The following is an 8,682-nucleotide window of genomic DNA, read 5'->3' as shown; positions in this document are numbered from 1 at the left end:
CTGGAAATCAGTTTGGTGGTTCCTCCAGAAATTGGACATAGTTCTACCAGAGGACCCAGCTATACCACCCCTGGTCATATATCCAGAAGATGCTCCAACATGTAATAAGGACACATGCCCCACTATCTTCATAGCAGCTTTATTTATAATAGACAGAAACTGGAAACAACCCAGATGTCCCTCAACAGAGGAATGGATACAGAAAATGTGGTACATCTAACAATGGAGTACTACTCAGCTATTAAAAACAAGGAAGATATGAAATTCTTGGGGAAATGAATGGACCTGGAGAATATCATTCTGAGTGAGGTAACACAATCACAAAAGAACACACATGGTATGCATTCTCTGATAAGTGGATATTAGCCTAGAAATTCGGAATACCCAAAGTACAAACCACAAACCATGAGAAACTCACATAGAATGAAGAGCAAAGTGAGGATACTTAGTTCCTTTTCAAAAGGGGGAACAAAATACCCACGGAAGGATTTGTAGAGGCTAGCTATGGAGCAGAGACTAATGAAAGGACAATTCAGAGACTGCTCCACCTGGGAATCCTTCCCTTATTCAATCATCAAATCTAGACACTATTGTGGATGTCAACTAGTGCTGAATGACAGGAGCCTGAGATAGCTCTTTCCTGAGAGGCTCTGATAGTACCCAACTAATACAGAAGTAGAGGCTCACAGCCATCCATTGTACTAAGTACAGGGTCCATGAAGGAGTTAGAGAATGGACCCAAGGAGCTGAAGGGTTTGCAGCCTCTTAGGACAAACAACAATATGAACTAGTACCCTCAAAGCTCCCAGGGACTAAAACTCCAACCAAAGAGAACACATGATGGAGCACTCATGGCTCCAGCAGCATGTGTATAGAAGAGGATCATCAACATGGTCAACAATGGGAGGAGAGGACCTTGGCCCTGTGAAGGTTCTGTGCCCCAGTGTAGGGGAATGCCAGGGCCAGTAAGCAGGAAGGAGTGAGATGGTGAGCAGGAGGAGGGAACAGGGGATTGTTTTAGTTTTTGTTTTATTTTATTTTATGTTTTTTCTTATTTAATTTTTTTTCTTTTTTCTTTTTTTTTTCTTTTTTTTTCCCCTTTGGATGGTAACCTGGGAAAGGAGATATTTTAAATAAGAGAACATCTAATAATAAAAAAAAAGAAGTGTAGATGAAAGACCCATTCTTCTTAGTGAAATACTCTTCTTACTTTGAGAAAAAAAAAGGTGAAGAGGAAAGAACAAAAAAAGCTACTTTAACTACCAAGTGTTTTCATTGAAGACAATATTTACTTTATGATATAACTGACAGGCACTGAGAAGATACTTTTGCAAAATTCAAAAGTGAAAAGGTATACGTATCTTGATGCCAATAATAACACTATTTCTGAAGAAAACAGAAAATAACACTGACTCTTTTGTAGAAAACAGAAAATACAAAGAATATGTTTCAATAACTATGTAGCAATAGCTTCTCAACAATAAAATTATTTTTCTTTGGTTTGTATTAACTTAATAGTGTAATGTTTTGACTTTTCAGACTAAAAATCCTTGTAAATAGAAAGATGAGAATAACTCCATAATGAATTTATATTTCCCTGCCTTAAAATTACAATATTGCAAATATATAAATGAGTTTATGAAATAATTGAGAAATCCAAAATTATTACTAGCTATCACTAGTTTGTTGACAGAAGAGAAAAAAATCAAAATCTGAAAGAAAATTATCAGAAATGATTCTCAACAGATTGCTTTACATTCAAGAGATTTTCAGGAACTGAGTTGTTAATTCCATAACAATATTTTGACAATACATAAGGATGCTAAAATAGATGTACTTCATGATCCAACCATCTCCATCTTGACTTACATCCAACAGGAATTCTGGCATAAGTGGGTATGATAATTAATCACAAGCTAGTTCTGCCTAATGGTGAAGAAAAAGAAACATATTTTGTCAATAAGGAAGTGAATGCACAATAGTGTATTTGTATAGTGGAAGTACAATTAAATGAGTAAGATTTATATTTAGCAACATGGCTGAGTCCCAAATAATGTTTTTGGATGAAAAATAGAAAAAAATATGATATTCACTAAACTCAGTGATGAAAAGTATTAGCATAAATATCAACAAATTATTGCTGTAAACATATTTTAAATTAGTGGTGTTTGATGATTGTTGTTAAACTGAAAGTAGAGTATGGAAGTTAGTTATAAAAAATCCATATAGGAGGTTATAGATTTTACTTTTATTCTTGAACAAGTGAGGTGAACTGATAGGAAGCGCTAGGAAGTGTGTATGTTACTGTTGGTTTTATAAAGAGGATGAAAAATGTTACTAGTGTAGCATTTATTCAAATACATTCATGTGAATACTGATAAGATGAATGTAAATTTATAACTGAAAAAATCATTCTTCACTTACATGTAACAAACTAAATTCAGCAGAAATTCTAATAAATACAAAACCAAAATTAACTAATTTTAAGCAATAATACTAGGAGATATTTTGTTTGTATGACCTAATAATTCTTTGGGTTTCCTTAGTTCCTGTTCTTATATCTTTCCTTTTTTTCTGGATTTTGTTAATTCTGATATTTTCTTTCTGTCTTTTAGTGAATTTTTATGAGGCCTTTTCAGTCTTGTTGATTTTCTCAGAGAACCAGCTCTTTGTTTCATTGATTCTTTGTATTGTCCCTTTGTTTGTATTTTATTGATTTCAGCCCTTGGTTTGAAATTTCCTACAGTATTCTCCTTCTTTTTTTCCTAGAGCTTTAGGTGTGATGTTAAATCTCTAATATGTGATCTCTCATTTTTTTTTATGAAGGCATGCAGTGCTATGAACTTTCTTTCCTTTTAGTACTCTGTAGACTACCAAAAGAGAAACCACAAAAGATCAGAGACCTATCTCAGAGACAAATACTTCTGGTCAAAAAATGGTGATAAATATAAAGTGAATGATAATCTATGAGTGATCTAGACACTGTCCTCATAGATTAGTGCTTTCCTCGGTCATCATCAGAAGAGCTTCATTCTGCAGCAGATGGCAATAAATACAGATACCCACAACCAGATATTACACAGTGAGAGTGATACCTTGGAACACGGAGATCTAAATGAAATGTCTCCATCAATTACATCCCCTCAGAGTTCAACGAGCATCATGGATAAGTATATGGAAGGAGTGGGGGAGACAGTGGGGAAGGAGAACATCTGAAGAAAAAAAATGTCTAAAAAACTGAACAAAGCTCATATGAACTCACAAAGACTGGAGCAATAAACACAGTGCCCGAATGGGTTTTCTCTAGGTCCCCTGTATGTTTGTATGTATGTATGTATGTATGTATGTATGTATGTATGTATGTATTACATCTTTGTGTTTAGACTCCTGAACTGTAAGTCAGTGCGTCTCTGATTCTAGTGCCTTCTCTTGTAGCTTTTTTATTTTTCAGCTAGCTTTTCTTATCCTCCTTGGATACGTTGCATTCCATTTATATTTTACTATACTTTTATTTTGTTAACATTTTGTTGTTATCCTTTAGAATTTCATTCTTTTCTAATGAGAGACAGAAAAGGAATAAACTTGAATGGGAGAGGATATGGGAAAGACTGGAAGGAGTAGAGAGAGGAAATGTGTTTAGATAAAAAAAAAAGAAGAAGAAATAAAAAGAAATACTCTCACATCCTTTGTAGAACCTAACAACATTTTTCTTTCTATGTTGCTCCTTGAAACTGCTAAAGTATATTCAGTAGCTCATCCATCACTAGTGAACTGGTAAATACTGCAAAGACAAAAAGATATATATCAATTCTCGCATTATCCCTCTGTGTCTCAGTTTGAGTCATTTGGTATTTCTTCCTGTCCACAAACTTTCCTGTTCACAAACTGACACTTTAGAAATATACTGATTATCTTTTTGTTGTTGTTGTTGTTTGTTTTCTTCTTTGGTTTTTTGTTTTGTTTTGTTCTGCCTCCCTAGTGCTGGGATTAAAGGTGTGTGCTACCATCATCTTTTAAATTCTTTTATTTTTTTGAAAAAGTTGGTTCCATAGAAACTAACTCATTACAACCAAAATTAAAAGTAACACTCTTGTTTGATTTCCTGACCCTTTGTACCTATCTCCTACCCCCTCCAGTACTTAATCCTGTGCCTCTTTACCCTCCCCCTCCTCTCTTTCTTCAGGACTTCCCTCCCTTCACCTCCCATGATCATCCTGTTTCCTCCTTGCTGCAGGATTTAAGCATCCATACCCTGGTTTTTCTTTCTTCTAAGCTCCATATGGTCTCTGTGTTGTATGATTAGCACTCTGGACTTTTGGGCTAATATCCACTTATCAGTGAGTACACACCAAGTGTGTTCTTTTGTGTCTGAGTTACCTCACTCAGAATGATATTTTCAAATTCCATCCCTTTGTCTGCAAGTTTTATGAAGTCATTGTTTTTAATAGCTGAGTAGTACTCCATTGTGTAAATGTATCACATTTTCTTTATCCATTCTTCTGCTGAGGAATATCTGGGTTGTTTCCAGCTTCTGGCTATTATAAATAAGGCTGCTGCAAACAGAGTGGAGCATATGTCCTTATTATATGTTAGAGCATATTTTGGGTATATCCCCAGGAGTGATATAGCTGGGTATTCAGGTAGAATTATTTCTAATTTCCTCAGGAACTGCCATATTAATTTACAAAGTAGTTTTACCAGTTTGCAGTCACACCAACAATGGAGGAGTGTTTCTCTTTCTCCATATCCAGCATCTGCTGTCACCTGAGATTTTGATCTTAGCCATTCTGACTGGTGTGAGGTGGAATCTCAGGGTTGTTTTGATTTTCATTTCCTTGATGACTAAGGATGTTGAACATTTCTTTAGGTGCTTCACAGCCATTTGAGATTCCTCAGTTGAGAATCCTTTGTTTACCTCTGTATTCCACTTTTTATAGGGTTATTAGTTCTCTGGTGTCTAACTTCTTGAGTTCTTTGTATACTTTGGATATTAATCCTCTTTCTGATGTAGGGTGGTAATGATCTTTTTATAAGCTGTCAGTTGCCATTTTGTCCTATTGACAGTGTCCTTTGCTTTATAGAAGCTTTTCAATTTTATGAAGTTCCATTTGTTAATTGTTGATATAAAAGCCTGAGCCATTGGTGTTCTGTTCAGGAAAATTTCTCCTGTGCTTATGTGTTCTAGACTCTTCCCAACTTTCACTTCTATTAGATTAACTATATCTAATTTTATGTGGAGGTCCTCGATCCACTTGGACTTGACATTTGTATAAGAAGATAAGAATGGATGAATGTACATTCTTCTACATGCTGAGTACCAGTTGAACCAGTACCATTTGTTGAATATGTTATATTTTTTCTACTTGATGGTTTTAGCTTCTTTGTCAAAGATCAAGTGACCATAGATGTGTGGGTTTGTTTCTGGGTCTTAAATTCTATTCCATTAATCTACCTGCCTGTTTCTGTACCAATGCCATGAAGTTTTTATCACTATTGCTTTGTATATAACAATGGGGGATTAGAAATTTAGGTAGCTACTGAAGGGTCCCAGATGTCAGAGAAACAAGAGGCTCCCAGGATCCTACTGGGATAACTTTTGCCAAAATGCACAGCAAATGGGGAGATAGAACTTGTAGACACCTCCTCCAGTGGTTAGACATGACTCCTAGTCGAAGAATGGCATCACCCACCCATCTCAAAATTTTTAACACAGAAATGTTCCTGTCCAAAAGAAAGACAAGGACAAAAAATAGAGCAGAGACTGAAGAAAGGGCTATCAGGGGACCACCCTACCTGGGGATCCATCCTGTCCGCTGACACCAATTCCAGAAACTGTTGCTGTTACCAAGAGGTGCTTGCTGACAGGAACCTGCTATAGCTGTTTCTTGGGAAGTTCTGCTTGTGCTTGACTAATGCAGCTGTAGACGCTCACAGCCAACTATCAGGGTGACCTCAGAATCCCTAGTGGGCTAGCTGGAGGAAGGACAAGAGGCATGGAGGGGGATTGTAAGCCCATATAAAGAATAAAGTCAGCTGGCCTGACTACTCAGAGCCCCTAGAGACTAGACTACCAAACAAAGAGTGTACAGGGAGGGATCCATCACTCCAGACACATATGTAGCAGAGGATGGCCTTGTTTAACATCAGTGGGAGGGGAGACCCTTGGTCCTGTGGAGGTTTGATGCCCTAACAATAAGGTGGAAGTGGGTAGGTATGTACAGGAGCATCCCTGTAGAGAGGCAAAGGGGAAAGGGGAGAGAGTAGATGGGATGGGGAGGTTGGGGAGAGGTAACCAGGAAGGGAGATATAATTTGAGATGTAAATGAATGGAATGACTAATAAAAATGATTTTAAATATTCAAATATAAAAACATAACACATATCTTTGCTTGTGAAAAGTTTTATTTATGTGAGATAATTGATCTAAATAACCAATATATCATAGACATTCTTGGCCATTTCATTTCTGAAAAAAAAAGATGAAAATTTATTAATCTCTTTATATGTGTAACATCAACATTTCTGATGAACATATTCATTCTGGGAATATCTCCTCTGTTACCATCTCAACCCACTCATCCAATAGTAAAAAGATTTTGCTTTCTCTATATACTAATGTTATATCAAAGAAGATACTGATTTTAAACCATAGAATGATATACAATTTGTAATAAAAAATGACATCCCTTATAAAAATGTTACTATATAATTTATCCAGCACTATAAATATGATGTTTCTTTCTTTTATTTAATTTTCTTGTTCTTGTAAAATAGACTGTCTGTAGCAGTTAGGTTCCAGTTTTCCTCGCAGCCCCATTTTTCCAGAAATAAGACTAAAACTTAAAATACACTTATAAATACCTTCGCCATATATCTATGCACTTTTCTGACTAGTATTATAACTTGACATAACACATTTATTTTAATCTACATTCTGCCACATGGCTGGTTACCCATGCTCAGGTCCCATGTGTTTATCTTGCTGTGAATCTCTATCTTGCTGTGTCCTATAATTGTTTCTGCCTCACAGATGTCTGACATTCTAGTCTACTATTTCCTAAAGACCATTGTTTTTTTTAATTAACAGATGATCCATCTATACAATGCAAAGATATTCTCTACAATTATCTACATAAAATAGTGACTTAATGTGAGCAATTTTCCAAAACTACCTGAATATTTTAATTAATACAACAGTGTAAGACCAGAAAGTGGAAATAGAAGCAATAAAGAAAACATGAACTGAGGAAATTCTGCAATGGAAAACCTAGGGAAGAAAACAGCAACAAAAACTGCAAGTATCACCAACAGAATACAACAGATGGAAGAGAGACTCTGTCATAGAGAAGAAATTGGTACAGCAGTCAAAGAAAATGTTAAATCTAAAAAATTCTTGACACAAAACATCCACGATATCTGAGATAACATGAAAAGACCTAACCTAAGAAAAATGGGAATAGAAGATAGTCAAGAGTCTCAGTTCCATGGCCCAGGAAAATATTCTCAACAAAATCATAGAAGAAAACTTTCCCAACATAAAAAAAGAGACACATATAAACATACAAGAAGCTTATAAATTCTAATTGGACTGGACCAGAGAAGAAAATCCTCCCACTGTATAAAAATCAAAACAAAATCTGCAGAACAGTGAAAGAATATTAAAAGCTGAAACAGGAAAAGTCAGGTAACATACAAAGGCAGATCTATCATTATTGCAGCAGAGTTCTCAACAAGGACTCTAAAAACTAGAAGAGCCTGGTCAGGTATTTTGCAAACTCTAAAATTCCACAGGAACCTACCAAGACTACTATATCCAGCCTATCTCTCAACCATCATAGACAGAGAAAACAAGGTATTTCAAGACAAATCCAAATTCAAACAATATCTATCCACAATTCCAACCCTATAAAAAATCCTAGATGGACAACTCTAGCCCAAGAATGATAACTATAAACAAGAAAACACAGAAAATGAGTAACTTCATACCTGCAAAAACAAGGAAAGCATGAGCATGTGCACACACACACACACACACACACACACACACACAAGCATATTAACACCTCCAATACCAAAATAATAAACACTGGTCATTAATATCTCTCAAAAGCAATGGACTCAGTTCCCTAATATAAAGTTAGCATCAGGGCATACAAAGCCTATGGCAAAACATGGGAAGATCTCACAGACCTGTTGCCCTGGTAACAGCTGCCATATTCCCAGAATCCATTGGGCTCACCTCCCACCTTTACCTGCAGCCAATAGGTCAGAAACCATATATATGCAGGGAACATCCCCGCCTCTCTTTCTGTGTGCTACTGCCCCCTCTCTCCCTCTCAACTAAACCTCTTACACGTGGAATTGTTTGGGCCTAGTGAGTGGTATGCTCTGACGCAACCCACTGTTCTAACACATCATTTGGTGCCAAACTCCGGGAATTTGGGTTCTGTCAGCAGCCACTGCACTGCTCTGCAGTAGGGACTGGCAGAGATCATAACCACGTGGATCAGTTGCAGCACCAGCAACTGCAGCTGCCATGAAAACGTGAGTCCGCAGCCCCCTCAGCTGGTGGCTATGATAATCTCAGGTTTTCACCACGGAAGCTGCTGCTGCTTGCTGAAGACAACACCACCAAGTTGTAGCTGAGCCGAAGCCACCCCATGCACAGAGGGACATACGAAC

General features: G+C 36.7%; 1 pseudogene; it reads left to right on the top strand.

Moving 5' to 3' along the window:
* The window catches only part of LOC116097407, a 46,753-nt pseudogene extending 39,160 nt beyond the window's left edge, over window positions 1-7,593 (top strand).
* The last annotated feature ends 1,089 nt before the right edge of the window (window positions 7,594-8,682 follow it).

This window comes from Mastomys coucha, unplaced genomic scaffold (genome assembly GCF_008632895.1).
Source record: "Mastomys coucha isolate ucsf_1 unplaced genomic scaffold, UCSF_Mcou_1 pScaffold19, whole genome shotgun sequence".
Classification (NCBI taxonomy): Eukaryota; Metazoa; Chordata; class Mammalia; order Rodentia; family Muridae; genus Mastomys; species Mastomys coucha.
Note: the sequence above shows the minus strand (reverse complement) of the source record. Positions and strands in the feature narration are given on the sequence as shown.